We start from the raw sequence: 26,897 nt of genomic DNA on the forward strand, positions 1-26,897 counted from the left end.
GCATTTTTGACAATCCATGTATTAAAAAAAAAAACTACCAGTCCCTTCTAAGTATGCAAATTTTCTTCAGATTCATAAATAAAAATCCACCAGCCAAAATTAATTCAGCATTGCTCCATGCTAGGCAGCGTAGAGGATGCAAAAGGACTTAAATGCATGATCTGTGCCCTCAAAGGACTTCCGATAGGATTTATATATAAAATAACTAGAGGAAAATAAAAAATAGTATCTACTAAAGAACTAGGTGGGGAAGTGTAGGGTAGAGGTATTCTATTGAGAGAGGAATGCACCCTGAGATTGAATTGTCACAAACCTGGCCCATCTGCTTCTTGCCTTCCTGTCTCATTTCTCTTTTGCTGTAAACAAACTTCTCCTTTCTAGCCATCTCTTCTGGAAAGTCAACACTTCCATCTGTTCTAGGACACCTATCCATTTCCACTTGAAGGAAGGCTTTGTTTCTATGGAAATCACCTCCATTTTAAACATCATCAAAGATTAATTTTCCTCTTGCCTGTAAGCTTGCTAACTTTGGTATATCCAACAAAGGAGATGATCATAACTGCATGTGCTTTTTGGCTTTTGTAGTATTTCTCCTTTCCCTTCTCCAGAGAAACGTTTTTTAATATATAGACCAAATCCATTGTCTCTTTGACTTCATTATCAGTTTTTTTTCTTGAACCCTGAATTTGTCTTTGCCACTTTATTACTAGTGCTATTTTCAAGTTATCCATTAACCATTCAACAACTGTTTAACAAATGTCTATTATATCACTGCATGTTCTAGGTACTGGAATAAACTGATGGGCAAGAAAGACATGGTCACTTCTGTTATAGAGACTAGTGAGGTACATAAACAAGTAAGACATATTTAATTGCTAATTGATATGTGATAATTGCTATAAATGTCAAATTTCCAGGGAAGCTTTGGTGGTCAAGGAAGGCTTCCTGGGAGAGGTGATGTGTACATTAAATGTTGCTGGATGGAAATATGTTAGATGGATATAAAAGGAATAAAAGATGTTTCATGCAGAAGGAATCCAGGCTCTAAATTAGAAAGGGCATAATACATTCTAGGAAATAAAATTAAAATTAGTTTAGTAATATTAGATGTGAAGTAGGAGGGAAGTGAGTTCAAGAGGAGTGGTGAGAGAATATACTCAAGTCTTAGGCAAGAGATTTATTCTGAAGGTAATAGGGAGTCACTGAGTGACTCTGTGCAGGTAATGGCACCATAAGATTTGTGTTTTTAAAAGATGAATTTGGGGCTTCCCTGGTGGCGCAGTGATTAAGAGTCCGCCTGCCGATGCAGGGGACATGGGTTTGTGCCCCGGTCCAAGAAGATCCCACATGCTTGCGTACCGCAAAAAAAAAAAAAAAAAAAAAAAAAAAAAAAAAAAGATGAATTTGGCTGTGGTGTTGTGAATAGAGTGAGAAGTGAGGGGCAAGATTGGAGGCAGAGAGGTGAAGAATAGACAAAAGATGATGGATGTTTGAATTAGCCACAAAGCAAAAGGGGAAGAGGAGAAAAAGAAAAAAGTCCAGCTTGGATCTGCAGTACATTGTATTGATCAATTCACTAATTGAACACACATTTATTATTGAGAATCTTTTTTTATGTGCCAGGCACATCCTAGATTAGATGCTGAAGAGGCAGTGGTGACTCTGACACTGACAAGCTGGTTGAGAAAGTAGATCTTAAGTAATTAACCAAAGAAACGTATCACTATATCCTGTTAAAAAGTGCTATAAAATGAGAAACATCTATAAAATCTTGCTACTCAGAGAATAGTCCATGGACCAGCAGCATCAGCATCACCTGGGAGCTTGTTAGTAAAGCTCAGTATCAATCTAAGAACTACTGAGATAGAATGTGCATTTTTTTTTTTTTTTTTTTTTTTGCGGTACACAGGCCTCTCACAGTTGTGGCCTCTCCCGTTGAGGAGCACAGGCTCCAGATGCGCAGGCTCAGCGGCCATGGCTCATGGGCCCAGCCACTCCGCAGCATGTGGTATCTTCCCGGACTGGGGCACAAACCCGTGTCCCCTGCGTCGGCAGGCGGACTCCTAACCACTGCGCCACCAGGGAAGCCCTAGAATGTGCATGTTAACAAGATCCCTGGTGGGGGGATTTACATGCATATTAAATTTGAGAAGCAGTGCTCTAGAGAGTACGGGGCTGTGAGAGAAAACAACAGGTGGACCGGAACTCCTCTTGTGGGTTAGGGAAGGGTTCCCTGAAGAAATGGCCTCTGGTTGGCTAGAGAGGTAGGCAGGGGCTGGGTAGCACAAGACCTTGTAGGCTATTTTGAAAACTGTCATCTCTTCCTAATAGCAACTCAAAGATGTTTAAAGGTTAGGTTCATCAGCTCAAGCAGCCATAACAAAATACCGCATAGATTGGGTGGCCTAAACAACAGAAATTTATTTTCTCATGGTTCTAGAGGCTGGAAGTCTGAAATCACCATGCCAGCATGGTTGGGTTCTGGTGAGCGCCCTCTTCCTGGCTGCCTTCTTGCTGTGTCCTCACTTGGCTGAGAGGGAGCAAAAAGATCTCTCTCCCTCGTGTCTTTTCTTATAAGGACATTAATCCCATCATGTGGGCCCCACCCTCATGACCTAATTACCTCCCAAAGGCCTCATCAGCAACTGCCGTCACATGGGGGCGTAGGGCTTCAACATATGAATTTGGTGGGACACAACTCAGTCCATAGCAAATGTATGTGGAGTATTCAAAATTCTGTTTGTGAATTATTATTCTGGCTGATGTGCAGAAAAGGGATTGGAAGGATCAAGAATATATGTAGGACACCAGCCAGGAGGCTATTTCAATAGTCATGGTGAATGACACTGAGAGCTTGGACAAAGTTGCGCTGGTGGAGATGGAGCAGAGTGAAACATTTCGAAATATTTAGGTGCTAAACTTGACAGGCTGTGATGATAGATTTCATATGGTGGTTGGGGAGAGGAGGGTCAAGAATGACTGCCAGATTCTTGGCTGGTGCAATTGGATGGATATGATATCAATTCTTGAGATAGGAGTCATGAAATGAGCAAGTTTGTGCGTGGCATCTTGCTAAATGCAATGAACAATATAGAAATTAAGATAAGAATAGCTATCATTTAGTGAGCATGTATCACGTGCCAGCCACTGTGTAGACACTTTACATACATTACCTTCTTTAATATACTATGCAAGCCTAGCCTTCTGAGATGGGAAGATCAACTCATTGCTAAGGGTTTAATGGTCTGCTAAAATGAACAGTGCAGAATGCTTTAAAGGAGAAGATCAGAAAAGACAATGTGAACAGGGTAGCCATCGCAGAAGAAAGAGGATGCAAGCTGAGGTTTAAAGGTTGGATAAGACTTTATTCGGTGAAGCTCTTGGGAGTCAGGTCTGAAGATGGGCTGTAGGAGCCAGGTCCTGGAGACTCAGGCATGGCTCCTTCACAAAGTTCACTTAGAAAAACAGAGTAGAAAAAGTTGAGTGGAAAGGGAGGGCCCAGATTATGAAGGGCCTTGAAAGTCGGTAGTTTGGATTTTAAGAGAGAAGAATTGAATATGAAAGGAACATGACAGTACATGACTTAGGAAAACCTGTCTGGCAACAGGGGAGCTTGAACATGGGAGGCTTGAGTCCCAGAAGCCAGCTTATTAGCATTTGCATTAGCCAGGTAATAGGTCAGATTTGTGAACTAGCTAGAAGGAAAAAACTCAACCAGATTTAATTTCATTGAATGAAAATAGAAGAATGGGCTTCCCTGGTGACACAGTGGTTAAGAATCCGCCTGCCAACACAGGGGACACAGGTTCGAGCCCTGGTCCGGGAAGATCCCACATGCCACAGAGCAACTAAGCCCATGCACCACAACTACTGAGCCTGTGCGCCGCCACTACTGAAGCTTGCGCGCCTAGAGCCCGTGCTCCGCAACAAGAGAAGCCACCGCAATGAGAAGACCGTGCACCGCAGTGAAGAGTAGCCCCCGCTCGCCACAACTAGAGAAAGCCCACACAGCAATAAAGACCCAATGCAGCCAAAAATAAATAAAATAAACATTTTTTTTTAAAAAAAGGCCTTTAAAACAAAAGAAAACAGAAGAATGAGTCAAAGAAGACTAAAATTTCAGGATTGAAATTAAGGGAAAGGTAGTTTTAAAGTCATAATCAGAGGGGGATCAGGGAGAGGATATTCATAAACCTGTGATATCCCATTTACATGCAGTACAATATTAAGAATATTTAAAAATAATTGTTTACTTGTTTGACCACAGAGATCATTTAAATTTCCAGAAAAATTATAGTAGATGAAGGACTCTAAGTTAGGTATATCTTGGATTTACATTGGGATGAAAAAAAATTGTAAGTATAAGATTCAAGGGGAATAAAGTATGGTATTCCATTAAAGAAAGCGCCTACAAATCATATGAAACATTGTGATTTTTAAATGCAATTGCCAAAGTCAAAAGAAACCATTACATTCCACCCCAACTGTTACTTCATTACAGATGCATCAAGCCGTCACTTATAAACAACAGTGCTTTGGGTTCAACCTTTCAGATGAATGGGCCTTTGTTCCCACCTTGGTCTAGCCATGTAATCATAACGCAGTTTTTTTAAAATTCAAAATATTGTGTTTAGTGGAAGGAAAATGCATGCTTTTTTGTGTTTTCTAAATGCCATTTATACTTTTTCAAAACGGAGTACCGTTGACTGGGAAAGAAGTAAATAACCCTTACTAAGCTTTCCATTCCTCTTCTGCTTTATCTCAAGGAACTTCAGCACCTCCAGACCATCCTTTGTGGAGTTGCACCTGATGGCGCCCCTTGGGTCACGTTGCCACGTGTGTTCAGCAGTAAACATCCTCCTGTGCTGTTTGCTTCCTTAATGACAATATGGACCAATGCACAGTATTTATCAAGTGGTAACCAAGGAAGCTAAGGTTAGGTTAAGGCACACCTAATCCTCTCAGGGGATCTTGCCAAGAGCACAAAGGGTAAAGTACAGATATCAATTTTATTGTTCAGAATTCTTTAATTGAAGTCCCGGGGAGTCTGAAAACTTAAGAGGAAAGATATATGGGCTGCAGTAACTAACCACTGCAGTAGCAGATGTTATACAGGAAAACTGTGCGAGGGATATAAGCGTGTTTTGACTTTGACTATGCACTTGGACTAACACATCCTTCCTCACTAATGGAAATCATATGCAAACGTTTTGTAAGGTATATTAATTTCCATGGCAGACATCGAATTGTTTTCCTTTTAAAAAAATATATGCTTTGTCCAATGGGGTAACGACTTCAGTTTCATGTACAAGCTGGATTTTTCCTAAATGTGCAGAGTTTTCTGTTTTCCAAAGTATTGACAATGCAGCCACAAGCTTTGGGCTGGCTGTCTTAAAGGGTGTTTTCCGGAGCTACCCCTCTCTCTGCTCTGCCAATTATGTGCCACTTTGTCTTGGTGCTCTGATTGCTTTCTTCTGAGAGGGAAATTCCTCTTTCATCAGTATGGATGCACTGTTTTCACACACTGCAAGTGCTGTGTTGCTGTGTCAGTCATCCTATTAGGGCCAGTTTCAGACGAGTAGGGCTGACGAACTTGCTGGGGATTGGCTGCTCACAGCTGGGAGGGATTTGTCGGAAGGAAGGGCTGCAGCTTACAGCAACAGAGTTTAGACTGTCTTTGCTTCATCATCTGAAGGCAAAATTTTCCAGATACGGCAGACGGCTCTCAGAGTACAATAAACAGGGAATGAGAACTATTCACATGGAAATTTCTTCCCCATGATGCAGCGGAGAAGCCTCGGCCGCCTGATTTTGCCAGATGTTCCTGGGGTTACTGTAAAAGGAAAGGAGAGGCAGAGCTAAACAAGGTAGGGAAATCATCCCCCCCTTCTTTTTTTTTTTTTTTTTTTTTTTTCCTGAATGTTTAAAGAGTTTGCTGCAGTATGCTGCATTCCGTGTATGTTGCTTAGGGAAGCCAGGGAAACCGGATTCCACTAGTTCAAATGTAATACTTGCAGGGGGGACCCTGGAGTTTTACGTAACATTTTGATTCGAGAAAGAGAAATGGCAAAGCGTGGATCTATGCTGCCTGTCTGGGGTGAGGCATAAAACGAGTTTTTATTCGAAGAATAGATCCATTGATTACTCAACAAAAACCGTTTGAATTCTTGGGAGCATTGTTATTTTCTTGTTCTAGAAAATTTTCATACTGTCGTAGTTAGCTCCCGAATAAATAAAGTTTACGTTGATCCTATTATTTGAAAACAGACTCGTAATTAAGAAAAAGAAAAAAAAAACTTCACGGTAAATAATTATCAATTGGACGTTTAGCCCAAGAACTACGTCTACTTATTGGAAATTAGGGACCTACCTAGCTCTACAATGCCACGGCTTTAACTGAGTTTCAAAAGCACATTTTTAACAAGCCAGCAAGAGGTAGCTTTCTGACAAGTTTTTGATACTGTAGTTCAATGTTTACATTTCTTTTTCTGGCATGTCTGAGCCTTTGTTTCCAGCTTAAAAGTGGAACCATTATATTCAAAAGTAAAGCTGGGTTAATAATGCTTACTGCAATTATCTGATCTTTATGCATTTTTAATGAGAACACACAGCCAGCAGAATAATTTAATGAGGGCAGGCTAGCTTTTAAAGCTGTGTTTTCACTGTGCCGAACCATATCAACTTTCTAGCCGAGAAGCAGCAGTGAGAAATGATGGAGAAGATTTATTTTTAACACGCTTGGCCCAAGAGAAGGAAAGGATATATTTGTTAAAGAATTCTTTCTGCCCTTTTCCGTTTTAAATTTCTGCCAGGCATGAGGAAACTGTGCTTTTTTGTTAGGCCTCAGAAGCATATGTTTACAATAAATGTGTAACATTTTTAGAATAGTTAGCAAGCACTGAAGCAAAGAAAAAAAAAATCTGACTTGCGTAACCATCACCACCGTGAATGTTGTTCAAGAAACATCACTGGCCTTTGAAAAGACAAAGGTTAAGTGGAAAGATATTTGTTAATTGAGTCATATGTGCATTTTGGGGATAAAAAAGTAAAAAGATAAAGAGGTTCTTATAACCTGTACACAAGATGAAGTTTCTTCAGCTAGCTTGCCTGTTTTGGAAGAAGCCGTAGAAGTACTCATTTAAATAAGGGCAATGCCACGTAGATTCTTCCAGACCCACTGTTTTTACTTTCAAGGAGAAGTGCAGGACACTAGCCCAGAACTTCTGACGTCATCTCCCAACTATTTCTGCTGTGTGTTTTTTATTCAAGCTCGTGGAGAGGAATATTTTTTTATGTCCTGGCTAGGAACGTTCTAACTGTCACTTGGCAGGTCTTGAGTTAGGTCTTCATATTTCCGTCCTTTCTAAACCCTAAACCGACCTCCAGCAGAAATAGGGCACCTTCTCCTACCTGCTTCCTCATGTCGGGCAGGTCAGGGCGGTTTTTCTGCAGGACCCTGGCCGTGCTGACTGGAAGCGGCAGGGAGTGGAGCACAGCTCTGCTTCTGGTCCCACTTCCCCTCAGTGCAGCCCAGCACTGCCCCCTGGGCAGACAGTCCCCGTGGCCCCATTCCTAGCTCCCCCAGAGCCACTTTTTAGGGCCCAGGTTATGCCACCGGGTTCGCGGCTGGTCGTGATGGTGGGAACAGCCGCTCTGATAGAAAGAGCACCGTGTCCTCGTGCAGATGGACCCAAGGAAGGGCAGTCCAGTACTGCAGGCTGTTCATCCCGTGTCACAAGTGGCAACCTTGGTCGTCGCGATCAGGGGATGGTTAGTTTTTAATAAGGCGGCTTTTCAGAAAGAATTTCCGTTAGAACAGCTTGGAGTTCTCGGGAGTTCCCAGTCCTTGTCTGCATCCTCTTTAGGACTGCTTGTGTTGTGTAGCCTCAAGCAAGCACCCATCTCAATTTTTCTCTCTCTTAATAGAATTGAATAATACTTGCTACACTTTCCTTCATACTTCTAGCATTTTGAGAGGTCTTGACCTTGCATCCAAAAAACACAAAAAAGTTGTTTGTCTGTTGACACAGTGAGCTAGTTAAAGTACAAAGGGATAAAACCTCCCTATTAGTGAAACTGGTAAATGCCTTAGGGTGTTAAGATATATAGTCATATATACAGAACGCTTCAATCTACTTCATGTTCATGTACGTTTTCTAGGGATATTTATCCTTAGACCAACGCATACAATTTCCAAGGAGATCAGAGCATTGCTGTGTGCATTTTCTCCATGGATCTTGTGCGATATACTAGAAACTGTGCAAACCAGACCCTTCAGACACAGGCCTTGCAGTGCCCAAAGCATTTAGTGCTTTTTTCTTTGACTTTGGTATTACATGTGCGCAAGTGGAGTGAATGAGAGAGAGAATGAGAGGAAAGGAGACAAACACGCTTGTGAAATCTAACTGGTTGTGCAGCGTTACTGGTTAACAGCCTGCCTTCTCCCTGCTAGTTGTTTTAATTTGCCGTTGCTATGGTAAACACAAATCAATATCACATGGCTACCAGCCAGTCCCGCTCGGGGAGTGCCACAGAGATTCAAGATCAGGTACTCATGCTTCCAAGCAAGAATTGGGAGAAGCGGATTCAGATGCTGAGTTTGAGGGATTTCCTTATGGGAGACTGATAAGGTTCAGGCTTGCATGCGTTTTCTCTTCCTTTCTTCCTACACTTTCCTACCGGTAACGAGAAAAGCTGGGTATTGTATGTCAACGAGACGTCAATAAGAAAAAAAAAAAAAAATGGGAAGGCCTACTGATTTGTTTACATTTTCCAAGATGACAAAACATATTATCAAAATAGAAGGAGGCTGGCCACGTGGCAAGTGGCAAAGGATTCTGATTAACGAAGAGGTGGGACACCTGCAGGACCTGTTGGTTGTGAAAACATAGTTTGGGGTCTTGAGTAGCTCCAGGTACAGCCGCACAGGAGAGCTGGTAGGTCAGAAACAGTTGTGACTGCCGTGTCAGGCAGAGAAAGCTGGCATCTCTGGGGAGCAGGTGGGCAGGGGGGCGAGGGGCGTTATGGAAAGATAGGGAGGTGTGAGGCATCAACGTCGGCCCGGAGCAAAGTCACGAGAAAGCTGTAGGTCCAAAGGCAGGCCAGGGGAGCCCGGAAGCCCGGGGGTAGAGCAGCACAGGGGCAGGACACTTAGCTCCTCTCATAAAACCTGCCTGAGGCCCAACCTGAAGGCCCAGCAAAGAAAGAGAGGAAGTGGCTGTGAAGAGAAGTAAAGATGTCATGTGCCCAGGCATACTTTCTGGAAGGAACCAGATGGGCACAGATGTCCCCTGCCGGGTGGAGCAAAGAACTTGGTACTTCATGCTCTGCTTTACTTCAGAAGAACGATGCAGGAAGACTTAGATGGGCTTTGTCAATTAGTTGCAATACTGTTTTTTTACCTCCAGATTTCTACTCAGCTCAGTTGTTTCTTGGTTTTTGTTGTTTTGTTTTGTTGTTTAATGTGCACAAACTGTTAGTTGCAGCTGTGATAATATTCATAGTAAGGGGCTCAAGGTGGCGTCATGGCTGGTCTGCATCAGGCCATGCCTCCAGTTGCTCAGCCTCGTTGAGCTGAAGCTGGTCCCCGCTCCGTTGCTGAGGGTGAACATAGGTGTGAAAGGCGAGGCCATAGGTTTTCTTCTGTGATCCGGAGCCACAGTGCTGATGGATAAGTTTTCGGCTGGCCTGCTCCCCTCAATATGGCAGAAACGCTTGGTAATAAAAGTGGACCCACTGATTTACCTTAGTGCTCTGACAAAGACTGCATTGTCTCCGAGGTCCTAGGTCGGTATATTCCATCAATCAGTCAACAAGTGTTTATTAAACACCTCTTGGCTCCCCTGGCTTTTGCCATTTGGTTAGAACAAGTCAATTACCTAATAGCTAACTCTGAGTATGTGCAAAATGTAGGACAGAAAGAAACAATGCAGAATTGTAAGTTTCAAAGACTTTAATAATAACTTTATTGGCTAACATTAATTTAACACTGTTAACCATCAAACATGAATTGTAGGTTTGAGACAGTTTTGGCGTTTGGGGGAGGTATAAGAGAAGGAATTTTGAGTTTTAACTCTGTAATTTCTTCACCTCTACTATATTTCTCAGCATAATACTGTTTAAATAACATATAATGATGTACGATCAGCGACAGACGTATGAGAATGCTGCCTCCGCAAATCCAAACTATGAGGCTGTGGAGAGCATTCCCCCTTCTCAGCAAGCTGAGAGACAGCCCCGAAATGACCGGGGAATATGGGTGCATCGTCCAAAAGGATCTTAGCCATCAATCAGCAAAAGGAGATCCTAGACCCTCTCCCACACTTCTGAGCCTCGGGAGAGAGCCCCGAAATGACTGGGGAATATGGGTGCATCGTCCAAAAGGATCTTAGCCATCAATCAGCAAAAGGAAATCCTAGACCCTCTCCCACACTTCTGAGCCTCAGGAGAGAGCCCCGAAATGACTGGGGAATATGGGTGCATCGTCCAAAAGGATCTTAGCCATCAATCAGCAAAAGGAAATCCTAGACCCTCTCCCACACTTCTGAGCCTCAGGAGAGAGCCCCGAAATGACCGGGGAATATGGGTGCATCGTCCAAAAGGATCTTAACCATCAATCAGCAAAAGGAAATCCTAGACCCTCTCCCACACTTCTGAGCCTCGGGGTGGCTGAGATCTCACCGTCCCCATCCCAGCAAGGAAACCTGATTCCTGACCCTGGAGGGTTAATTAAGCTCCACCACCCCGACACACACAACTCTTTTTTAAAAGCACAGTTACTTTAAAAAAAAATCTATTTCCCTTTTTAAACACAGAGTTTTTGTTTTGCTTTGTTTTTCACCCTGACATCAAAATTAATGTGTGTGCTCTGGGCACAGACAAGCCACAAGTTTGGGAAGAGCTGGGAGAGGAGACTGAGGGTGTAAGGGAGCCTCAAGAATTCTTTTCAGCGATGGGTCCTGGCAGGCAGATGGGCAGGTTCTAAGGTCTAGGAGCATCGAGGCGAGCTGGTTGCCAGAGAAGAACTCTGGGGGAGTGAGTCATCTCAGAAGACAGCAGAAGGAGGCAGGAGGCATGGAAGACGCTGCAGGTCCCTGGGCCTGAGCAGTTTGCAATCCACACTAGCTGGGGCACAAGACACTTTACAAACAAGATAAGAACAGCTCAGCACACAAATGCCATCAGAAGGATAATTAGCATATGTATAGTTCTGTACCCTCTACAGAGAGCTTTCACAGACTTTATCTCAATTAACAGTTCAAACAGAGGGTTAAAAACTGGGAGCCTAAGATTAGAGCATGCCTGTGAGGATGTACTAGGTAAAGCTTCTGGCGGAGATGAGTTATAAACCGGATTTTAAAAACTCGTATTCATTGATTTTTTTCAGTGTTGGATTTGAATTTAGAAAACCAGGAGACACAAGTGCTCCTGGTTACAAGTATGCGTGTCACCTTCTCCTGTCCCCAGATGCTTTCTTGGACAACTACGCTTCAAAACTAGTACAGTAGGCAGTCTGGATGTGGCAGCAGAGCAGGAGAGGTTGGTTGGCTTCGCTTTCCCAGCTCTGACTGCTCAGAAGTCATTAGGAGACAAAACCTACACTAGTTTCATGCCCCAACCCAGGCACACAGTGGCAACGTGAGTCTGGCTATGACTGGCAAGGAGGTGCTTCTAGAACATAACAATCGTAAATGGTTGTAAAAGGCTCACAGGTCAGGGAAGAACCATAGTCAACAATGAACCCAAAATTCAAAGTAGTCCATTTGCCCATTAGAGCACCTCACTGAGTTCTCTTAAGCCTGTTAAAGGGGTTGGGGCAGAAATTAATATTTTAGTGGCATGTGTTATAAACTAGGTGCTTAACACACATATCTTGTGTATTTCGAACCTTAAAAGAACTTCATGAAGTTAATGTTTTCCCCGCAAAGTTAACGCTGGCCAATAGAAGTTCTGAAAGTTTCCGGAACACACCCGTGATCCCACAGCTGGTATCTGGCAGAGCCAGGATTTAAACTCAGGCCCGATCATACCTCCAAATCCTATAGGGAGGCAGCACCCTGTTTTCAGCTGAGCAAATAAAATAGAGGAAATAAAAATAATTTACTTGCAGAAAGAAAGCTCAAGGTGAAGGTAGGAGGCCGATTATTTTAGAAATCTCAGATGTGCTTTATATAGTTTACATTATGATGTATAAATACTGAATGTAATAACACTAGCATCTTACTTCATATATCATTTCTGTTTTTATCCTTATCGTCTCTTTTAACGGCCACAAAGCCCCCTATGTGTCCCCATCTGAAAAATTAAATAAAAACCCAATTTGAGTGAGGTTAAAAATCTCACCAGCCAAACAGCGGAAAAGCTGGTCCTCAAAACTGTGGGAATCTGTGTGTATGATATTCAACGAGATCAAACGGTCTTTAAATGAAATGACACTGCAGCCTGACTTGGAGTTTTCTTGCAATGGATGTTGCATACTGGACTAGAGCTCAACCCAGGCAATTTTGGGAAGACAGTATGTTTTTGATTAAGATGTTGAATTACTTTTTAAAAATCTATCCATTTTGGGCGTCCTAGATACTAGCTTCACCTAATCAACTTAAAAGGATTGGTGAAGTATCTATTATGTCAGTGATTTACTGCCTGTAGTTTTCAATGCTCTGGGAGTTCAGGAAAGTGGAACTCCTTTTGGGTTGGAGTACTAGATAAGGCTCCGAAGAGGAAGAGATACTTCCTCTAGCTCTCTATGGATGTACTGTCTCTAGATCAGTGTTTCTACAATGGGATGTTTACACCCCAAGCCTAGGGCAAGGCCATCATCTCCGTGAGGAAAGGAAATAGTTGAAATTACATCTTATATGTTATTTAACCCGTCCTTTTAAAATGTCACGTTTCACACGTGTGATAATGTATGTAGCATATTAGTATTGTTAGGCAAGTATAACATTTATAAATAAGTAACTAACCTTATAATGGTTGTTCCTGCACGAAAGTATTTTTCTGATGGGGATATATGATCTAAAAAGTTTGGAGAGGACAATAGTCAAAAATAGAGGAAGGAAGATTATCTCTAGAAGGGAGGAACAGCATGATGTAATGTAGGGGCCAGTGTGGAACTTTGAAGAATAGGGATTAAATGCTGGAAAAGAAGCATTTTTTCAGTGTGGAAATAAGTTTAGACAGAGTGGGGGAGTGCGACTCTGGGAGAACTAAAGAGCCACGTGGAAGAGTTTCATTTGTTACCTACAGCATCACGTCTAATGCTTTATAAAGATTGAATTGAACTTGTGAGATCAGGTTAGAGGTTAGAAAATTTGTAACAAGTGATGCCACTGGCCGGAAAACTTCTGCAATATTTCAGGCATCGTGTGGGAAGGAGTTGGCTTAGAATGGCCGAGTGAGGATGGAGGAGATAAGGGCAAATCTAAAAGATGTCTTGAAGGAAAAATAATAGAGGCTAGTGAGAGCTCAGAAGAGCCAAAGTGACACTGGAGTTTCTAGCAGGAGAAATATCTGTGGGACCCTAACAGAAAATAGGGGTAGATGGAAAAAGGGGCCCATCATGGGAATGGGGTCAGGGGAGGGAGGGAGGATGAGTTTTGAGTTTTGAGTCCTGGTAATGGTGTTTTAGCTAACGATGGGTCATCGAAGTGGGTCATCCGTAGACATCTGACAACATGAAATGGAGAACAGCTTAGGCACCAGGCTGCAAACATAAACTGAGACATACCTGTGTTGAAGCCATTGTTGAGGCCAGGAGTGCTTACTGCCTCCAAGAAGAAGGGAACATAAATGGAGACGGGGAGATGACCAAGGATGAGCCTTGGGGAAGACTGCCCGGGCCCAGAGAGAATAAGAGCTAGCAAGGAATCGGGAAAACGAATACCCACAAAGGAGCAAAACTGTCAATCAAAAAATAAGTAACCAAGACTGTTGCACACCATACCACGGCCTCCATGGCTCCTGTGCTGCATTGTTCTGCCGGAGCTTACCCTCTCTGACACGAGTGCTCAGCCTGTGGTCCTCGTGGAGGCCAATATCAACTCAATGCCATGGTGAGAGCCACGGAGTATCGGCGGATAAGGAGAGCTCCCCACCTGGGTCTTTCATGTAGATACAGACATAGATATTTGACTATTTAAAAAGTAACTCTTCACTAATAACCAAAAGAAAGCATTTAAAATCAACAATAATTGTTGATCAAGATGTATGCCTCTGTATCTCAAAATATACATTTTGAGGGTATGAGTGGTTAGGACAGTCATTCCAGAGTGCTTGGAGATATTGCTGTTGTCAGAGACCTAGGAACAGGCCTTTGACCTGTTGTCAGAGACCTAGGGTCCATTCATTGCTGGCTCTAGCAGGCGTCAGCTGAACCCAGCTGTAAGGACTACTCTGAAGGAAATGAGAAAGTACCGTCATGCCTACAGTGAGCAAGCCAGAACAGCACTCCTCACACTTCCGTGTGCACAGCAGACCACTGGGGATCGAATTCAAACTGTAGGGTCTTGATTCGGTAGATCAGGAGCGGGGGCCGAGATCCTGCATTCCTCCCAGATGAAGATGACGCTTGTTGCTTGCCCTGGAGGCTTTGCTGGCGTTAACGTAGACGGCGGTGGGCCTCCGGGTCTCAGATGATTTTAAAGGAGGCTCTGTGGGGCTGAGGGCCAGGACCTGCTTCCTCCATCCAGGAGGCCTTTCCAGGCTTCCCGGGCCCAAGAGTGGAGCAGAGGTCGAGCCGACTTATCCTGCAAGCCTTGCACCAAAGCTGCTGTGGTGGAGGCCACGAAGGTGAGCCTTCCAGCAGTTTCCAGCAGCTCCGTGGCCACAGCAGCAGGTCTGTGGACGGCGCCCCGTGCTCGCGATGGCCGTTTTCTCTGTGGACACAGACTCTCACCAATTCCCAAAAAGATTTGCTCACTGCCTCCAGGGAAAGCTAGTGTGTCTGTTTCCACGTCTGCTCCAGAGATATCTTTTCCTACCAAATATATGAGTTCAAAATCAGCCATAGACTTTTCCCTCTAGACAGTGGTTGGAGCTGGAGCCAGCGAGTCTGACAGCCTCAGCGGGTTACTTCGGGGAACTCTGACAAACCCAGCATTTCCCTTAGGATGCTCTCATTCTCCCCTCATTTCCTCCAAAGAATAGGAAGAGTGTAGAGGAAGTTATGTGCAATTAAAATCACATTTGTTTAAACATGCTAGTTGTAAAGTCTCATGCTATGAGTGAAGACGTTAAGAGAAACGACAGCTGTCACAGGTGGTGGCTTCAGTGAAACTGTGGACAGTCTTAGATCTTGTTTCATGTCCGTCTGCCTTCCCTGCCCTCGAGAACTTCATTTTTCTGTATGTCCAGCATGCGGCCCCCTCTCTCCTAGAACCAGGGGTCCCGCTAACCAGAATTAGGGAAAGTCTTCCCTGCCCAGATGCCCTTTTAGCCCACACACAAGACGACCGGTATTTTTATGCATTTTTAATTTACCAATAACCTTTTAGGACTGAAAGGAAACAAGTATTTATTGAGTGTCTACTATATGCCAAGCCCTCTGCTGAGAGCTTTATGTACATCAACTCAGTTAAACCTTTCTACAAAGAAAATAAAGTCCCAGGAGGCTGAGTTCCTTACCAAGGTCACACATGAACAAGTGACACAGAGCAGGGGGTGAAACTCCAGTTGGCAAGTTTCCGAACACCCAGACCTTTTCCAACCGTGCTTACTTGGGGGTAGCAACAAAAGGGGTTTGCTTCGGGAAAACTTCTCTCTCATTTGCACGTACTGTTAGCAGAATTCACTAAACGGTTAAATAGAACACAAACAAGCAATTCCTGGCAGCCTGGGCAGGCATGAGTTCAGTTTTAGCCGTGAGTTCCTCCTCACAAAGGGACCTGGGAAATCTCCAGGGACAGCTAGAGCATCATCTTCATTATTTGTTGTGATTAGTGGGCCTTTTCCTTACTCCTGAATCTCCTCTGTGTCTGTGTGCGTGTGTCCAGGTGTGCAGGAAGATGCTTAAAGAAAGATCTCGTCCGAGGTGCCTTCTAGATACTTTCAATTGATAACACGCTCATTATCAGCTGTGAGGCCTGTGTGAAAGTGAGATGCTCTGTGTGGCTGTGGTTTGCTACCCTCTAGGAGGACTTAGAAATCCCCTTTCCTTGCCATCGACTTCCCTGTTCTCGTGCAGAACTGTTTACACTCACACGTGTCTCCCGTTCTCTGGCGGGGGCGCGTGTTCCACCTCTCGGGCTGCATCCTCTGACCATCGTGGCACTGCAGGCTCTCCTTCTCCCTTACTCTGCTGGCTCCTGAGCTGACCCATGACCTCTCTCCCCGGGTTCTCTTCTCTCTGCCAAGGCTGTACCTGGCACCCCTCCCAAATGGCACACAGATGCCCCATGTCTCTGGGGTTCTCATCACACCTGACTCTTAGCTGGTAGAAAGGACTCTTTATTTGCCCCTAAGGAAGCCCATCACTTGAACCCTGAAGTATCAGCTTCCTGGCATCCACCACAAAGACCGTCCCCTCAGGAAACAAAACAAACCCTATCTCCAGAGTTTCCCTGTTTCTTTTCTTCAAAGTTCCCGGTTGCAGCTAAGCTGCAAATAAGAGGCAGGCTCAAAGGGACTCGCTGCCTCTGGGGCTGCCGGACCCACGCGGAGCTTTGGCCTTTTTAACTCTTTGCTTCCTGTGACCTGCTGCGCGTCTCTGCTCCTCTGGGTGCTCAGGTATCAGGAGGGTGAGCTGTGGGGAGACATCGGGGTTGGCAGAGGAGCTTCGCACACCCCACCAGATTCCGATCGCCCCTCCGAGAGCCACCCAACTGACGAAACCCACAACTGTGCGATGAAAAGCAGAAGGGAATCCCAAGATGGAAGGAATTGGCGGGACTACCTGGCACAATTCGCGTCTACCCTCTGCCACGGTCCTGCCAAGCAGACTCTAACTGCTGTTCATCCATCTCTATGTGCCGGCCAGTCACGACCCCACGATGCAAACAAACCGTAGCGCTTTGTTATGAAATTCTTCCCTGTGCTAAAACGAGATGTGACTCCCCATGACCTTCAGTGCTCAGCCCTTGTTCAGGCCTTTGGATTGACCCTAAGCAAGTCAAATGCCCCTTCGGCAGACGAGCCCCTTCCCATATTTAAAGATAGCAAACAAGCTCTCTCTGATAGGAGCAGCGGGCACTGCCTATTATCTTCAGGAAAGAATACTTTATTTGTGCAACTGAAGATACACAGTTTTTCCGGCAGCTTTGTCGCATTGCTGACCCATATTGGTGTTGTACTTGAACCTTGAACCAGCTGTGGTAGAGAAGGGGGTGGGGCTCTCCATTTTCCCTCAGCTCTGTTCAGGCCTGAGCACAGTGGGGAAAAGGTGATGGATGGAGGTGAAGCGGGGGAGGGACAGACAGCTTCCCCAACTGCACAGAAGGGTTGAAAATTGTCTTCCGTTCCAACAGTAGGCTCTAGGCACCTCTGGAAATGCCTGGTAAGTTCCTGGGCATTGACTTGCAAAACCACCCATAGATAGATAGATAGATAGATAGATAGGTGGATAGATGGATAGATAGATGGGAGATAGATAAGAAATAGATAAATAGATAGATATAGATTAATATATATGTATCTATATAATACACTCACATAGATAGAGATTAATAAAGATACACCTATAGATAGCTTTAGATTACTGTATAAATAGATGGTTATAGATACAGATTAATATTTATATATACAGATAGAGATAGGTAGATAAAGATATAGATAAATGTATACACAAATAGATAGCTATATAGATGAGTATATATACACAGATGTAGATTGATTGATAGATAGATGATAGAAAGACAGATAAATGATAATGTTCACGCAACTTGAATACCACCTTAAGGCAGTTTTCAGAGGTAAAGTACGTGTTTTGGGTTTCCTTTTGTTTTGTTGCGTTTGTCTTCTGGCACGACAAAAGGGCAATCGTTTTAGCAGTAGCTCTGAGTCTTCCAGAGTTTCTCTGCGGCTCTCAGCATAGTCCTCAGCGGCTTAGAGACACACTCTGCCATCAGTAGATGCCAAGGTCACCGAAGGAACTAATTAATCCCAGCTCCAGTCAACAGCAGGCTGCACTAACCTGCCCTCCTTCCTCTGAGTGGGAGAAAGAAACCAGGAAGGATTTTCTCCCTCAGTTCTGCCCGGGCCTACTCAGGGCCTCCCTGAACAAACAAAGGGAGGCAGGGAAGGCTGGTAAACCATTTCCCGACTAACTGGCCAGGTTTCATCTAGAGAAAGCCTGTTCTAAGGCTTTAAAGCTTGAGTTGAGATAAGCCCTCCAGTTTTTCTTAGGAAAATTCCCAGGTTGATAATTAACCTGAAGGTCCCCAGGCCCCCCTACTCTATCACAACACTGCCTTTTTTTTTTTTTTCTTTACTGCTAGTTTCACTAATCCTCTAAACCCAGCCAGCACTCTTTGCCTTGTTGAAAATTTGCCTTTTTAATTAAACCTACAAATTTTCCAGCTGACCACTAGGGAGCAAGAAACTTTTTCCCCCCTCAGGGTAAAATTGATGGCATATAACCCAGACCACACTAAATAATTGATCAGACAAAATAATTGAGAGGAGTGGTGATTTGGGGAAACAATGCCGGGCTGACAACCCAAGAGGTGAAGTTGGAGATGGTTGCGGTTCAAACATTGTGGATCCCCGAGTTAATAATCGTCCCCTTAGCCAGATACACGCTGCGTCCTGCGGCTGTGGATGTTTTTTTTTTTTTTTTTTTTCTGTACGCGGGCCTCTCACTGCTGTGGCCTCTCCCGTTGCGGAGCACAGGCTCCGGACACGCAGGCTCAGCGGCCATGGCTCACGGGCCCAGCCGCTCCGCGGCATGTGGGATCTTCCCGGACCGGGGCACGAACCCGTGTCCCCTGCATCGGCAGGCGGACTCTCAACCACTGCGCCACCGGGGAAGCCCAAGGCTGTGGATTTTTATTTGACGTTCTGATCCCTTCCTTCCAGCTTGAGAATGAGCGCGGAGAGTAACAGAGAAGCTCGGACAGGGCCTGCGTGTTTTGTCAGGTCAGCAGTCCGGGGTCAGTGCCGCCGCGTTTTAGCCCCTGGTCCTCAGTGGGTGCCCCCCTGCCCCGACCCACCGCAGCTGCTACAGCAGGATGGGCATCGATCTGGAGTTAGTTTCACCTTACAGTTTGGCAAGACCAGCAAATCCTGGAGTTAGGGTTGTGACACTCTCCATCTTGCTCTCTGGTTCAAAACCGAAAAAAAAAAAAGAAATCAAAACCATATGTTCAGTACGGTATCAGGCTTCTAGTGAACACTGTGCTATGAAATAATAATCAGAGACCTAGCCCCGTATCCAGAGGCTTGGGAAAAAGGAGCCGGCCTGCTCCAGCCAAGCTGAGGCAGGTAGGGAAGGGCGATTCCACTTGCTTCCTTTCTCAAAATGGCATGTCGCTGGAATGCTTCCAGCTTCTAATGGGGAAAGCAGAGCGAGGCTGCGTTTTCTGACTTATTTCCCTCCTTCACATCTCCCTTCTTCCCCTCACATCTTCAGGATGGAAAATTAGAAACACTTTTCTCCTACACACAAAACTACTCCCTCACACACACTTTTTTTTTTTTTTCCGCTTTGAAATAGCAGTTGCTACCAGAAAAGTCTTCTCAAAACACACACGCTGTCCTGGCCAGAACAAAGGGTTAACTTCACCTGGAGCCAGCTAGTTAGACGTAGTGGCTAGCTGAGGAGAGGGCTCACCCTTTGCGGAAAGGGAGGTTATGACCCAGAGAGACGCCGGAGGGGCAGCCAGGGTCCTGCTAAGACGTGACCTCTCAGTCCGGGTGTGGGTTACCCAATGTGTTCACTTGGTGGAATCCAGCGAGCTGGACACTTAGGATAAGGGGCTAGGTCTTTTAGTCTTTCCTGCCTGTAAGAAAAAATGTTTAAATGTAGCTGGCCGCCGGGTACTGCCTGTTATCAGATAAACGAAGAACTAGTCAGAAGGTACCCCTGTTTCCGTCTTTTATTTCCACTCACGTCTCCCCACCTTATCTGTTTCTCTCCTAAACTTCCGGGCTTCCGAAGTGGGGCTCCATTCCCACTAATAACAGGAACCATGAAGCCCTATAACGTCCTGCCCCCGGGCCAGTGGAAGTTAATGCTTCAAATGCAAACTTGAAAGGAAGTCATCGGTGTTAAATAATAACGATGATCGTGATGATGGTAATCATGATAGTAATAATAAGGCCACTTGGTCATGGTGTACAAATCATCTACTTTTCTCTCCCTGTTCTTATGTTTTACAAACACATGAAAGTTTTGCTTAAAAGGTTTTGGGGTTTTTTTTATCCTATTTGGCAGTCAAGACTAGTGGGAGGAAGGGACACCCTGGAGACCACACATGACAGTGCCCTTTGCCCTTTCGGGGGACTGCAGGTCTCAAAAGATAAATAAGGGTGGCTGAGGATGGCCAGAAGCCACAGCTTGCGCATTGTTGACATGGATTTGAACCCTGGCCTCCCCCGCTTAGGATGAACAAAAGTTACCAAGACACTTGGAGCTTTGATCTCCTGGTTGGCACAAATCAAGATCATCGTGACACGTCTCAGGATTTTTGTGATGATTTGGTGAAACAAGGTACCGGAAGTGCCCTGCACACTGTGAAAGCCCCAGTGTCCGTGGGAGAGACAGAATCATTGTTAATTTTATCTTCACCTGCTTGGCCAGAGCAAATGTGTTCTACTTAGTGAAGTTTTCTTGGCTACAGAAAAGTTTGCGGAGAAAAAGAATGCTGTGTGAAAGGTCACGGTCTTCAGTTTTCCTCATTTCCTTTTTTCTCATGGAATTTATGCTCTAGAATAACAGATAAAATGTACAAATAAATCGCCCTGGTGAAGGTAATCCGTGCCACAAGGGGGGTGTAAGGTGTCTTTGCAGAAGGTTAACTGCTGTCCAGGTGAGGCAAGGAGGGCTTCCTGGAAGATACAGCCTCTGACCCAGCGTGTGAAGGCAGGGCAGGACCACGGTGCATGCACTTGGGGGCACCCGTGCAGGTGTCCGCGGAGCAGGGGGCAGAGTCTAGGGAGTACTCTCAGGGGCAGAGCTGAAATGCTTGGAGGACCCTGAATGCCAAGCTATAGGTTTTGAACTTTATCCAGAGTGCAGCAGAGAGCCACCAAATGTTTGTGAGCAGATGAGTGATGGCGTCAGACACTACCTGAGGGAGATAATTCTGTGAGCACAGTTTAGAGCCAAGAACCACAGGCACCCAGGAGTCACGGAGGCGTGAGCTGGAATAGTGGCGATGCAATGTCGCGGGAGGCGAGGCACCGGTACAAGGGCAGCGTCCTAAGATCGTGGGCAGGACTTGTGGAAGCCGAGGGAAAAGGGGGGGTGAAGTGAGTTTGCAGGAACATTCATGATGCCAATGACAGAAGCTCCCCAGAAGGCGTGGGGGAGGGAATCAGATTGGTTCCGGTCATCAGAAGCTTGAAGTGAAGTTGGAATGTCCTCATGGAAGTGTGGGTCATGGCTTCCGTGGAGTGCAGAGCTAAATGTACATTTGGGATACATCCACAGAGGTGTCTGCACTCATAAAAGGCGTTGAGATCCCTAAGGAAGCAAGTGTGATCTAGAAAATGGTCGATGGCACAGGCTTGGGGAAGGTTTACATTTAACGGGATTTCCTAGGCATACTCCCGCTGGCAAAGAAATCCAACGTCAACAGCATTTCAGAGTGCAGGTGCTCCTTGGAACAGGTGTGTGGGCCTCAGGGTGTCTCCCTTTGCCTTTGGGTCTGTGAGAAGAGATCAGTCTATTCACTCCAGTAAGTCCCCTACATATGAACGAGCTCCATTCTGAGAGCACATTCGTAAAGTCCAACAAAGTTAGCCTGGGTACCCAACTAACACGATTAGCTATATAGGACTGTACTGTAACAGGTTTATAATACTTTTCACACAAATAATACATAAAAAACAAACAAACACAAAAAATAAAACATTTAAAATCTTACAGTACAGTACCTTGAAAAGTGCAGTGGCATGGTACAACAATTGGGGTACAAGGACTGGCATCGAGGGAACAGGCAAGAAGAGTTACTGACTGGAGGAGGGAGAGGAGGGGGGAGACGGTAGAGCTGAAGGATCGCCAGCAACAGGAGACGGAGGGCAAGCTGCAATGTCGCTCACGCCTGACGCCGATGGCACACACGTTTGCATCTTTGAAAGTTCGCAACTTGAAGGTTCGTGTGTAGGGGACTTACTATGTCCTAGAAACAACACCGATCAATGGTACAGTATGAATGTGTTTTGAATTACGGTTTCCTAAAACCAGGTGATAATGGAAAATAATGCCAGAGAGTGGTGACTGGGCAGCTGAACAGCCAGGTACCGGGAGAGTGGAAAGCCAGAATCTTCAGGGAGGGGGTGTGGAATATTTAGAGCAATCAAAGGAGAGGAAGTAAGTGGAGGAGAAGCAGGGTTAACATAAGACTGTGTAGGTTTGTCAGAAGGTGGGCTGGGCTGCAAGAGATAGATGGGCTGAGACCACCAGGGAGAAATCATTTGTGAAAATCTGTAGGGAACAGGTCTGATTCTGCTGAAGTCATTTGTGAAAATCTGTAGGGAACAGGTCTGATTCTGCTGTAAAAGGAAGGGGGGGAAACGTCAGACATATTTGAAGGAAGGTGTAAGTTGAGGTCTAAATGCTTCTCCAGGGAGACTCCGAGAGGCCTTTGCCGTGAAATGAATCCTGCTCTATTCAAAATAACCATCGTGGGGTGAGCCAATATACTGCATTGATCCGCAATTATTAATTAAAGATGAGCTTTGCGTCACTGCAGGCTTAACTAAAATGCAGTGACTGCCACTTCTTTCTAAAGTGCTGTACCAATGTTATTCGGTTGTTGCTTTGTTACTTACTCATTCTCCTTAGCTTTTTCCTTCATCTCACTGGGTTCAGCAAAAAGACGATCCGTGGGCCTAGCACTCTTTCCTGAAGTAACAATCTGTCAATAGAGGTATCACATGTGGAATATCTTTAAAGCTCCTTATTTTAGTAATCCTCGTGCAAGTTAAACTTGAACCAATGTCCGGTAAGAAGTAGGCGTTCGATAAATGTTTATGGGACACGATAGAATGCTTAAACTATTTTATAATTGAGGCAGGCCTTTCTAGAGATGATCATTAGCCACGAGTCATAGTTACAGAAATACATAGTCCATCATCCACCCAAATACACCCAGAAGTTTCTATCACAGACACAGAGAGAATGCATTTCCCCCCAGAGATTGTGCACGCTTGTATGAAGTTGTCGTTTAGTACTGGAGAGGGGCCAGCTAAACCTTGACCCCTTCAGCTAGGGCTCTTTTTTCACTGAAACTTCACAGAAGAAGTTTTGCTGATGAAGATGACGGGCAGAGAGAGACGAAGGGTGAAGTGTATCAACTGGGGAGTTATCCGGAGTGCCCTGACTTTGCAAATAAGTTTTAGTTGTTTAGCTGCTGTAGGACAGATACTTCCGATTACGCTTAGCTGCACAAAATGTACAGCACGTCTCACAAAATGGATTGGCCTATTTATTCGCGCTTGGGGGCCACTTGAAAACTAAGTAAAAAAGAAACATGCCCACAGTCCAGGCCACAATGAGCTCTTGTAGCCACTGGGACAAGGTCGTATGTCTGCACTACATTCGCTGCCCCACCCAACTCTAACCTCAGGAGAAGAAAGAAGTTGTGTTTTCTTTCTGAACCCATTTCAAAAGCCCTTACCAGTTACTCCAAACCCTGGTTTCATTGGCTGCACAAACTCTTGGGAAGCTTGTTAAAAAAATAAAACAGATGACAGATTCCTAGGCCTCAGCCTCTGAGATTCTGACTTGGGACGTCTGGGGTAGGGCCCAGGAATCTGCATTTATTGTAAAACCACAGAGTGATTTGAACACAAATGACTGACAGACCTCCTGGCACAGAGGTTAAGAGACAATTCAAACCCTGCATTCAGATTACGGCTGGGCCACAGACTAGATGCGCAACTTCTAGCAAATTACAAAATGTATTTGAATCTCAGCTTTCTCGTCTTTAAAATGAGGGTAGTAATACTCACTTCTTGGGGTGGTGGTTAGGATTGCATGAGATTACCCATATAAAGAACTCTCCCTACGGCACAGAAGAAACACTCAATACAGAATATTTGGGTATCTTTCTCTGGGTGAACGTGAAGCTACTGAGGACTAATCTCCAATTAATGCTACATAACCTCTAAACAATTCCAGAAAGGGTAGGGGCTTCACCATGACTACTTCCGCAATTTCTTAAAGTCTTGTTATCACTCACAGACGGCACTGTTTTCTCAGCAAAATTCAAGAAGGCTTTATAGTTTACAAAATAATGCTATACCGGACTTTGGGGAAGGCTTATATTTGGTAAGGATGGTAAGACACTGGAGCATGTTACCCTGGACTGAAGGAATGCTGTTGCTTTTGAAAACAGGAGGACTGAGCCACTTTCGAGAAGTTTCATACAGCGTGTGTGTGAAAGTGGAGCCCTTAGCCCAGCTCTGTGACTGCCCGTGCCTTGAGCTGTTTGGGCAAAGATAGAGTTGATTCTGTCCCCACTCAGGCTGCTTTTAGGTCGTTGAAGCAGATGGTAACTGGCTCACGTGGAGACTGAATTCCTGAACTTAAACTTTTGGAAATGAACGAATGAATGAATGAATGAATTTCCTCTGAGGCCCGGTTACACTCCTGACATCTGCCAGTCCATTCTGGTCCTTTGGTCCCTGAGGAAAGGTTGACTCTTTGTTGCTTAGAGAATAAATAAGCAAGGACTGCTCCAAGGTGTTTCCTGCAACCATGTGCTCCTTCCTTCCCGGATGTAGTAACCCAGTTGCCTGTGTTGCAAGGCTCAATGTCACATGTCCTTTTTTTTTTTCCCGCTGAGAAGCCATCAACAGCAGAAGTATTTTCACAAGTTAGATGGTGGCTGGTGCTCTAGGTCATGAGATCTGGGTCATACACAAACAGGAGGAAAGAAGTGTGGTACAGAGTCCATGTGATCAACACAAGGGAGAAATAACAGAAAAGTGAAAAAGAAATTCAAAAACAGGGATTGGAGTGCAAAGAGAAATTTATGATACTCTGGGATAGAAAAGGCTTAGCTTCAGCTCGGTATATCTGCAAATCTTCAAATTCATTGTGAATCATTTTCAAAAGACTCATTCCCTCCATTCAGAATGTACTGATTAAAACCCAACTGTGTGCCTGTCCGCAGATGCTATAGAAAGCAAGCAAAACGAGGAGGATTGGTAGCTAGCAATTGCACTGAGGTGTTAAGACATACACGCGCAAGCCTATCTTGAAAATACATGCACGCGCGCGCGCACAATGGAGAACCCTAACTGTAACTCTGTTTGGATTAAGGGCCCCAGGCACTTAACTGCTTAATCTAAGGCAGGAGGGAGGGAAAGGCCGTTAGAGTTAAACCAGTTAGGCCTGACTCCAACTGGAGTGGCTCCTGAGTCGAGAAGGATGCCTGGATTTAGATAATTTCGAAGGAGAGCGGAACACATCCCATATCAAAGGCAACCATTTAAACAAAAGCCAATAGGAGGAAATGAGCTCTTCTTGTGCACACACACGGGGCTCCACAGAAAGGAAACTGCCTGATTCAGGACACTTCCGATGCCGGCTGGAGCTACCAGGAAAGGCCTGCGTTCCCACAACCTGGAGAAGGTGTCTTTCTCTACCCAGGGTTGGCTGCAGTGAAATGGGCAGGACTTTAGCAAAACCACCCACTTTCCTGGACCTCCAGAGACTTTGATTACGAAAAGTATCCTTGGAAACCTAAAAGGCATTTTCTTACGGTCCTCCTTGTGCTTTGGGGTGTTTGGAGATAGGAAAGAGCGGGGAGCAGGCACGTAGGTAAAGTTCCTTCATTCTTCAGGGTCCATCAGCCATCTGAGACATAGCCTGTGCCCTGCGGGGCCACCTCTCTACAGGGCCCTTGTTGGCTCCCTGGGGTGGGTCAGGCCAACCAGGATGAGGCCCCTTGATCAGCTCAGGGGGATTTTACATCCACATCCCTCAGTTAGACAATAGTAACATCAACAGGCTTGCTTCCTGCCGTCTTCTACCCAAAAACACAATCCTGACTGTGAGCTTTTGATTTGCAGGATACAGCCTGGCCTGCCTGGTGCTTGTGCTGGACCCGCGGGGGAACATAGAAACGTACATGACATTCCCAGTTCCCAAGGACTTTAAGGTCTAGAAGAGGATTCCAGTAAACATAATAAGAAATAGGAATTCCCTGGTCCCTGGAGCCCCTGGGGTGGGGCACCTAAGTGTTGTTAAAAGCACGGAATAGCAGAACTTGGTTTTTTTTTTTCACCTTTGTGTTAATTTGATTGACAGCTCGAGTACAATTAGGCTTGGGTCTGTGGGGATGCTACTATAAGTGGCATGTATTATGGAGTCATTTTCCACTGACGTCATCTTCTGAAAGGGTGCTGGTGGAAGGAGAAATGAGAGAAGACTGAGTCTCCTTAGTCTAACACTAAGGGCTCCACACCCAACACACGGCCTGGCCCCCTCCCCCTGCCTGAGTGGATGCGCTCCTGTGGTAGAGTCTCCATCCGTTTCCGCCTCGATCCCCAGAGCTTAGGCGCAAGCTCAGAGTGTCACCACCCCAATCCTCCTGTCCTCCATCCTCCCCCACGTGACTGTCTGCAGCAGTGGCCAGTAGCAGGCGTGGACAGTGGATGGAGGAGAGAAAGTTGATCACAAGACAGTGCTCCTTGAACACATCAAGTTTCACTGCAGCTTAGGTAAATTGATTTTCAGTTCACTCTGGAGGATGGAAAATTAAGACCCTTGAATTTTCTTAGGAACTGCT

General features: G+C 45.1%; 1 protein-coding gene across 11 annotated transcripts in view; it reads left to right on the plus strand.

Moving 5' to 3' along the window:
• The first annotated feature begins 5,624 nt into the window (after positions 1 to 5,624).
• The window catches only part of MBNL2 (muscleblind like splicing regulator 2), a 153,543-nt gene continuing 132,270 nt past the window's right edge, over positions 5,625 to 26,897 (plus strand). For 5 of the 11 annotated variants that reach the window (XR_004346674.1, XM_032611221.1, XM_032611216.1 and 2 more), the window contains exon 1: positions 5,625 to 5,867. The gene's annotated coding sequence lies outside the window, so the exon portion shown is untranslated. The remainder of the gene's footprint in view (positions 5,868 to 26,897) is intronic. The other 6 variants (XR_004346675.1, XM_032611217.1, XM_032611225.1 and 3 more) reach the window with 3 other exon arrangements.

The sequence above is a fragment of the Phocoena sinus genome, chromosome 18, assembly GCF_008692025.1.
Source record: "Phocoena sinus isolate mPhoSin1 chromosome 18, mPhoSin1.pri, whole genome shotgun sequence".
Taxonomy (NCBI): domain Eukaryota; kingdom Metazoa; phylum Chordata; class Mammalia; order Artiodactyla; family Phocoenidae; genus Phocoena; species Phocoena sinus.